Below are 7,500 nucleotides of genomic sequence, written 5' to 3'. Positions count from 1 at the left end.
GTTCCTGCCTTATCTCCATAAGCCTTGATTCCACTATCCTTGAGAGCTCTGTCCAACTCTTTCTTCAATGAATCCAGAGACTGGGCCTCCACTGCCCTCTGAGGCAGAGCATTCCACACAGCCACCACTCTCTGGGTGAAGACGTTTCTCCTCATCTCTGTCCTAAACGGTCTACCCCGTATTTTTAAGCTGTGTCCTCTGTTTCGGCACTCACGTTTCCTGCCGCCAGAGTGTCCAATCCTTTGATAATCTTATACGTCTCAACCAGATCCCCTCTCAGTCTTCTAAACTCAAGGGTACACAAGCCCAGTCACTCCAGTCTTTCAGTGTAAGGTAATCCCGCCATTCCAGGAATTGACCTCGTCAACCTACGCTGCACTCCCTCAATAGCCAGAATGTCTCTCCTCAAATTTGGAGACCAGAACTGCACACAGTACTCCAGGTGTGGTCTCACCAGGGCCCTGTACACCTGCAGAAGAACCTCTTTGCTTCTGTACTCGATCCCTCTTGTTATGAAGGCCAGCATGCTATTAGCCTTCTTCACTACCTGCTGTACCTGCATGCTTACCTTCATTGAGTGGTGTACAAGAACCCCCAGATCTCTCGGTACTGTCCCTTGACCGAAATTGATTCCATTTAGGTAGTAATCTGCCTTCCTGTTCTTGCCACCAAAGTGGATAAGCATCCATTTATCCACATTAAAGTGCATCTGCCATGCATCTGACCACTCACCTAACTTGTCCAGGTCACCCGGTAATCTCCTAACATCCTCATCACATTTCACCCTGCCACCCAGCTCAGTATCATCAGCAAATTTGCTAATGTTATTGCTAATAGCATCTTCTATATCATGAACATATATTGTAAAAAGCTGCGGTCCCAGTACTGATCCCTGCGGTACCCCACTGGTCACTGCCTGCCATTCCGAAATGGAGGCGTGGAGGAGTGTGGAAGGATGAGAGAATGCAGGCTGCAGCCCTATGAAGCAGGGGGAGGTCTTGCAGTTGGCCTGTGTGAGGATGTGGGAGACGACAGGAGCCTGGTGGGCAAGGGCTAGCTGGAGGGAGGGAGTGAGGGAAGCACGCACGGAGGAGGAAGAGCAAAGAGAAAAGAGTGAAAAAAAAATCAAAGGGGATCAAGAGAAAGAGCAGCAAAGAAAATGTGGCTGGCCAGCACGCCTTGAAGTGGGGAGAAAAGGCCGGGGCCAGCGCCTACGGCCATACTAGTCTGAAAACGCCCGATCTCGTCTGATATCGGAAGCTAAGCAGACTCTGGCCTGGTTAGTACTTGGATGGGAGACCGCCTGGGAATACCAGGTGCAGTAGGCTTTTTCCGCCAGCAGGGGCTGCTCAAGTCACCCCTCTGCACTCGTGTTGGGCCACGCACGCAATGCAGCGACAGGTTATTTTTGCTGCCGCTGTGCCTGGCATCAGTCTCCTGCAGGCAGGAGACAGGGAGGGGAGGAGAGCGGAGCGCTGCCAAAATCAGCAAGAAAGACGGAAAGAAAGGGATTGGGGCTGCACGCTGTCTGCGGCTGGCAGTCAGGAAAGGAGGACAATAGACAATAGGTGCAGGAGTTGGCCATTCTGCCCTTGGAGCCTGCACCACCATTCAATATGATCATGGCTGATCATCCTTAATCAGTATCCTGTTCCTGCCTTATCTCCATAAGCCTTGATTCCACTATCCTTGAGAGCTCTGTCCAACTCTTTCTTCAATGAATCCAGAGACTGGGCCTCCACTGCCCTCTGGGGCAGAGCATTCCACACAGCCACCACTCTCTGGGTGAAGACGTTTCTCCTCATCTCTGTCCTAAACGGTCTACCCCGTATTTTTAAGCTGTGTCCTCTGTTTCGGCACTCACGTTTCCTGCCGCCAGAGTGTCCAATCCTTTGATAATCTTATATGTCTCAACCAGATCCCCTCTCAGTCTTCTAAACTCAAGGGTACACAAGCCCAGTCGCTCCAGTCTTTCAGTGTAAGGTAATCCCGCCATTCCAGGAATTGACCTCGTCAACCTACGCTGCACTCCCTCAATAGCCAGAATGTCTCTCCTCAAATTTGGAGACCAGAACTGCACACAGTACTCCAGGTGTGGTCTCACCAGGGCCCTGTACACCTGCAGAAGAACCTCTTTGCTTCTGTACTCGATCCCTCTTGTTATGAAGGCCAGCATGCTATTAGCCTTCTTCACTACCTGCTGTACCTGCATGCTGACCTTCATTGAGTGGTGTACAAGAACCCCCAGATCTCCCGGCACTGTCCCTTGACCGAAATTGATTCCATTTAGGTAGTAATCTGCCTTCCTGTTCTTGCCACCAAAGTGGATAAGCATCCATTTATCCACATTAAAGTGCATCTGCCATGCATCTGACCACTCACCTAACTTGTCCAGGTCACCCGGTAATCTCCTAACATCCTCATCACATTTCACCCTGCCACCCAGCTCAGTATCATCAGCAAATTTGCTAATGTTATTGCTAATAGCATCTTCTATATCATGAACATATATTGTAAAAAGCTGCGGTCCCAGTACTGATCCCTGCGGTACCCCACTGGTCACTGCCTGCCATTCCGAAATGGAGGCGTGGAGGAGTGTGGAAGGATGAGAGAATGCAGGCTGCAGCCCAATGAAGCAGGGGGAGGTCTTGCAGTTGGCCTGTGTGGGGATGTGGGAGACGACAGGAGCCTGGTGGGCAAGGGCTAGCTGGAGGGAGGGAGTGAGGGAAGCACGCACGGAGGAGGAAGAGCAAAGAGAAAAGAGAGAAAAAAAAAACAAAGGGGATCAAGAGAAAGAGCAGCAAAGAAAATGTGGCTGGCCAGCACGCCTTGAAGTGGGGAGAAAAGGCAGGGGCCAGCGCCTACGGCCATACTAGTCTGAAAGCGCCGATCTCGTCTGATCTCGGAAGCTAAGCAGACTCAGGCCTGGTTAGTACTTGGATGGGAGACCGCCTGGGAATACCAGATGCAGTAGACTTTTAACGCCAGCAGGGGCTGCTCAAGTCACCCCTCTGCACTCGTGTTGGGCCACGCACGCAATGCAGCGACAGGTTATTTTTGCTGCCGCTGTGCCTGGCATCAGTCTCCTGCAGGCAGGAGACAGGGAGGGGAGGAGAGCGGAGCGCTGCCAAAATCAGCAAGAAAGACGGAAAGAAAGGGATTGGGGCTGCACGCTGTCTGCGGCTGGCAGTCAGGAAAGGAGGACAATAGACAATAGGTGCAGGAGTTGGCCATTCTGCCCTTGGAGCCTGCACCACCATTCAATATGATCATGGCTGATCATCCTTAATCAGTATCCTGTTCCTGCCTTATCTCCATAAGCCTTGATTCCACTATCCTTGAGAGCTCTGTCCAACTCTTTCTTCAATGAATCCAGAGACTGGGCCTCCACTGCCCTCTGGGGCAGAGCATTCCACACAGCCACCACTCTCTGGGTGAAGACGTTTCTCCTCATCTCTGTCCTAAACGGTCTACCCCGTATTTTTAAGCTGTGTCCTCTGTTTCGGCACTCACGTTTCCTGCCGCCAGAGTGTCCAATCCTTTGATAATCTTATATGTCTCAACCAGATCCCCTCTCAGTCTTCTAAACTCAAGGGTACACAAGCCCAGTCGCTCCAGTCTTTCAGTGTAAGGTAATCCCGCCATTCCAGGAATTGACCTCGTCAACCTACGCTGCACTCCCTCAATAGCCAGAATGTCTCTCCTCAAATTTGGAGACCAGAACTGCACACAGTACTCCAGGTGTGGTCTCACCAGGGCCCTGTACACCTGCAGAAGAACCTCTTTGCTTCTGTACTCGATCCCTCTTGTTATGAAGGCCAGCATGCTATTAGCCTTCTTCACTACCTGCTGTACCTGCATGCTGACCTTCATTGAGTGGTGTACAAGAACCCCCAGATCTCCCGGCACTGTCCCTTGACCGAAATTGATTCCATTTAGGTAGTAATCTGCCTTCCTGTTCTTGCCACCAAAGTGGATAAGCATCCATTTATCCACATTAAAGTGCATCTGCCATGCATCTGACCACTCACCTAACTTGTCCAGGTCACCCGGTAATCTCCTAACATCCTCATCACATTTCACCCTGCCACCCAGCTCAGTATCATCAGCAAATTTGCTAATGTTATTGCTAATAGCATCTTCTATATCATGAACATATATTGTAAAAAGCTGCGGTCCCAGTACTGATCCCTGCGGTACCCCACTGGTCACTGCCTGCCATTCCGAAATGGAGGCGTGGAGGAGTGTGGAAGGATGAGAGAATGCAGGCTGCAGCCCTATGAAGCAGGGGGAGGTCTTGCAGTTGGCCTGTGTGGGGATGTGGGAGACGACAGGAGCCTGGTGGGCAAGGGCTAGCTGGAGGGGGGGAGGGAGGGAGGGAAGCACGCACGGAGGAGGAAGAGCAAAGAGAAAAGAGAGAAAAAAAAAACAAAGGGGATCAAGAGAAAGAGCAGCAAAGAAAATGTGGCTGGCCAGCACGCCTTGAAGTGGGGAGAAAAGGCAGGGGCCAGCGCCTACGGCCATACTAGTCTGAAAACGCCCGATCTCGTCTGATCTCGGAAGCTAAGCAGACTCAGGCCTGGTTAGTACTTGGATGGGAGACCGCCTGGGAATACCAGGTCCAGTAGGCTTTTTCCGCCAGCAGGGGCTGCTCAAGTCACCCCTCTGCACTCGTGTTGGGCCACGCACGCAATGCAGCGACAGGTTATTTTTGCTGCCGCTGTGCCTGGCATCAGTCTCCTGCAGGCAGGAGACAGGGAGGGGAGCAGAGCGGAGCGCTGCCAAAATCAGCAAGAAAGACGGAAAGAAAGGGATTGGGGCTGCACGCTGTCTGCGGCTGGCAGTCAGGAAAGGAGGACAATAGACAATAGGTGCAGGAGTTGGCCATTCTGCCCTTGGAGCCTGCACCACCATTCAATATGATCATGGCTGATCATCCTTAATCAGTATCCTGTTCCTGCCTTATCTCCATAAGCCTTGATTCCACTATCCTTGAGAGCTCTGTCCAACTCTTTCTTCAATGAATCCAGAGACTGGGTCTCCACTGCCCTCTGGGGCAGAGCATTCCACACAGCCACCACTCTCTGGGTGAAGACGTTTCTCCTCATCTCTGTCCTAAACGGTCTACCCCGTATTTTTAAGCTGTGTCCTCTGTTTCGGCACTCACGTTTCCTGCCGCCAGAGTGTCCAATCCTTTGATAATCTTATACGTCTCAACCAGATCCCCTCTCAGTCTTCTAAACTCAAGGGTACACAAGCCCAGTCGCTCCAGTCTTTCAGTGTAAGGTAATCCCGCCATTCCAGGAATTGACCTCGTCAACCTACGCTGCACTCCCTCAATAGCCAGAATGTCTCTCCTCAAATTTGGAGACCAGAACTGCACACAGTACTCCAGGTGTGGTCTCACCAGGGCCCTGTACACCTGCAGAAGAACCTCTTTGCTTCTGTACTCGATCCCTCTTGTTATGAAGGCCAGCATGCTATTAGCCTTCTTCACTACCTGCTGTACCTGCATGCTTACCTTCATTGAGTGGTGTACAAGAACCCCCAGATCTCTCGGTACTGTCCCTTGACCGAAATTGATTCCATTTAGGTAGTAATCTGCCTTCCTGTTCTTGCCACCAAAGTGGATAAGCATCCATTTATCCACATTAAAGTGCATCTGCCATGCATCTGACCACTCACCTAACTTGTCCAGGTCACCCGGTAATCTCCTAACATCCTCATCACATTTCACCCTGCCACCCAGCTCAGTATCATCAGCAAATTTGCTAATGTTATTGCTAATAGCATCTTCTATATCATGAACATATATTGTAAAAAGCTGCGGTCCCAGTACTGATCCCTGCGGTACCCCACTGGTCACTGCCTGCCATTCCGAAATGGAGGCGTGGAGGAGTGTGGAAGGATGAGAGAATGCAGGCTGCAGCCCTATGAAGCAGGGGGAGGTCTTGCAGTTGGCCTGTGTGAGGATGTGGGAGACGACAGGAGCCTGGTGGGCAAGGGCTAGCTGGAGGGAGGGAGTGAGGGAAGCACGCACGGAGGAGGAAGAGCAAAGAGAAAAGAGTGAAAAAAAAATCAAAGGGGATCAAGAGAAAGAGCAGCAAAGAAAATGTGGCTGGCCAGCACGCCTTGAAGTGGGGAGAAAAGGCCGGGGCCAGCGCCTACGGCCATACTAGTCTGAAAACGCCCGATCTCGTCTGATATCGGAAGCTAAGCAGACTCAGGCCTGGTTAGTACTTGGATGGGAGACCGCCTGGGAATACCAGGTGCAGTAGGCTTTTTCCGCCAGCAGGGGCTGCTCAAGTCACCCCTCTGCACTCGTGTTGGGCCACGCACGCAATGCAGCGACAGGTTATTTTTGCTGCCGCTGTGCCTGGCATCAGTCTCCTGCAGGCAGGAGACAGGGAGGGGAGGAGAGCGGAGCGCTGCCAAAATCAGCAAGAAAGACGGAAAGAAAGGGATTGGGGCTGCACGCTGTCTGCGGCTGGCAGTCAGGAAAGGAGGACAATAGACAATAGGTGCAGGAGTTGGCCATTCTGCCCTTGGAGCCTGCACCACCATTCAATATGATCATGGCTGATCATCCTTAATCAGTATCCTGTTCCTGCCTTATCTCCATAAGCCTTGATTCCACTATCCTTGAGAGCTCTGTCCAACTCTTTCTTCAATGAATCCAGAGACTGGGCCTCCACTGCCCTCTGGGGCAGAGCATTCCACACAGCCACCACTCTCTGGGTGAAGACGTTTCTCCTCATCTCTGTCCTAAACGGTCTACCCCGTATTTTTAAGCTGTGTCCTCTGTTTCGGCACTCACGTTTCCTGCCGCCAGAGTGTCCAATCCTTTGATAATCTTATATGTCTCAACCAGATCCCCTCTCAGTCTTCTAAACTCAAGGGTACACAAGCCCAGTCGCTCCAGTCTTTCAGTGTAAGGTAATCCCGCCATTCCAGGAATTGACCTCGTCAACCTACGCTGCACTCCCTCAATAGCCAGAATGTCTCTCCTCAAATTTGGAGACCAGAACTGCACACAGTACTCCAGGTGTGGTCTCACCAGGGCCCTGTACACCTGCAGAAGAACCTCTTTGCTTCTGTACTCGATCCCTCTTGTTATGAAGGCCAGCATGCTATTAGCCTTCTTCACTACCTGCTGTACCTGCATGCTGACCTTCATTGAGTGGTGTACAAGAACCCCCAGATCTCCCGGCACTGTCCCTTGACCGAAATTGATTCCATTTAGGTAGTAATCTGCCTTCCTGTTCTTGCCACCAAAGTGGATAAGCATCCATTTATCCACATTAAAGTGCATCTGCCATGCATCTGACCACTCACCTAACTTGTCCAGGTCACCCGGTAATCTCCTAACATCCTCATCACATTTCACCCTGCCACCCAGCTCAGTATCATCAGCAAATTTGCTAATGTTATTGCTAATAGCATCTTCTATATCATGAACATATATTGTAAAAAGCTGCGGTCCCAGTACTGATCCCTGCG

The 7,500-nt window shown here is 51.3% G+C and overlaps 4 non-coding genes across 4 annotated transcripts; all 4 read left to right on the top strand.

The window, feature by feature from the left end:
• The first annotated feature begins 1,209 nt into the window (after positions 1-1,209).
• On the top strand, positions 1,210-1,328 carry LOC140470152 (5S ribosomal RNA). The gene has a single exon (XR_011956450.1). It is a non-coding gene; the product is annotated as a 5S ribosomal RNA (ribosomal RNA).
• A 1,531-nt stretch (positions 1,329-2,859) lies between these two features.
• Positions 2,860-2,977, top strand: LOC140471321 (5S ribosomal RNA). Its single transcript, XR_011956967.1, has one exon. It is a non-coding gene; the product is annotated as a 5S ribosomal RNA (ribosomal RNA).
• A 1,535-nt stretch (positions 2,978-4,512) lies between these two features.
• LOC140469207 (5S ribosomal RNA) lies at positions 4,513-4,631 on the top strand. Its single transcript, XR_011956018.1, has one exon. It is a non-coding gene; the product is annotated as a 5S ribosomal RNA (ribosomal RNA).
• A 1,531-nt stretch (positions 4,632-6,162) lies between these two features.
• Positions 6,163-6,281, top strand: LOC140468844 (5S ribosomal RNA). Its single transcript, XR_011955844.1, has one exon. It is a non-coding gene; the product is annotated as a 5S ribosomal RNA (ribosomal RNA).
• The last annotated feature ends 1,219 nt before the right edge of the window (positions 6,282-7,500 follow it).

This window comes from Chiloscyllium punctatum, chromosome 3 (genome assembly GCF_047496795.1).
Source record: "Chiloscyllium punctatum isolate Juve2018m chromosome 3, sChiPun1.3, whole genome shotgun sequence".
NCBI classification, from domain to species: domain Eukaryota; kingdom Metazoa; phylum Chordata; class Chondrichthyes; order Orectolobiformes; family Hemiscylliidae; genus Chiloscyllium; species Chiloscyllium punctatum.
The sequence above is the reverse complement of the archived record's forward strand: the minus strand, read 5'-3'. Positions and strand labels throughout refer to the sequence as shown.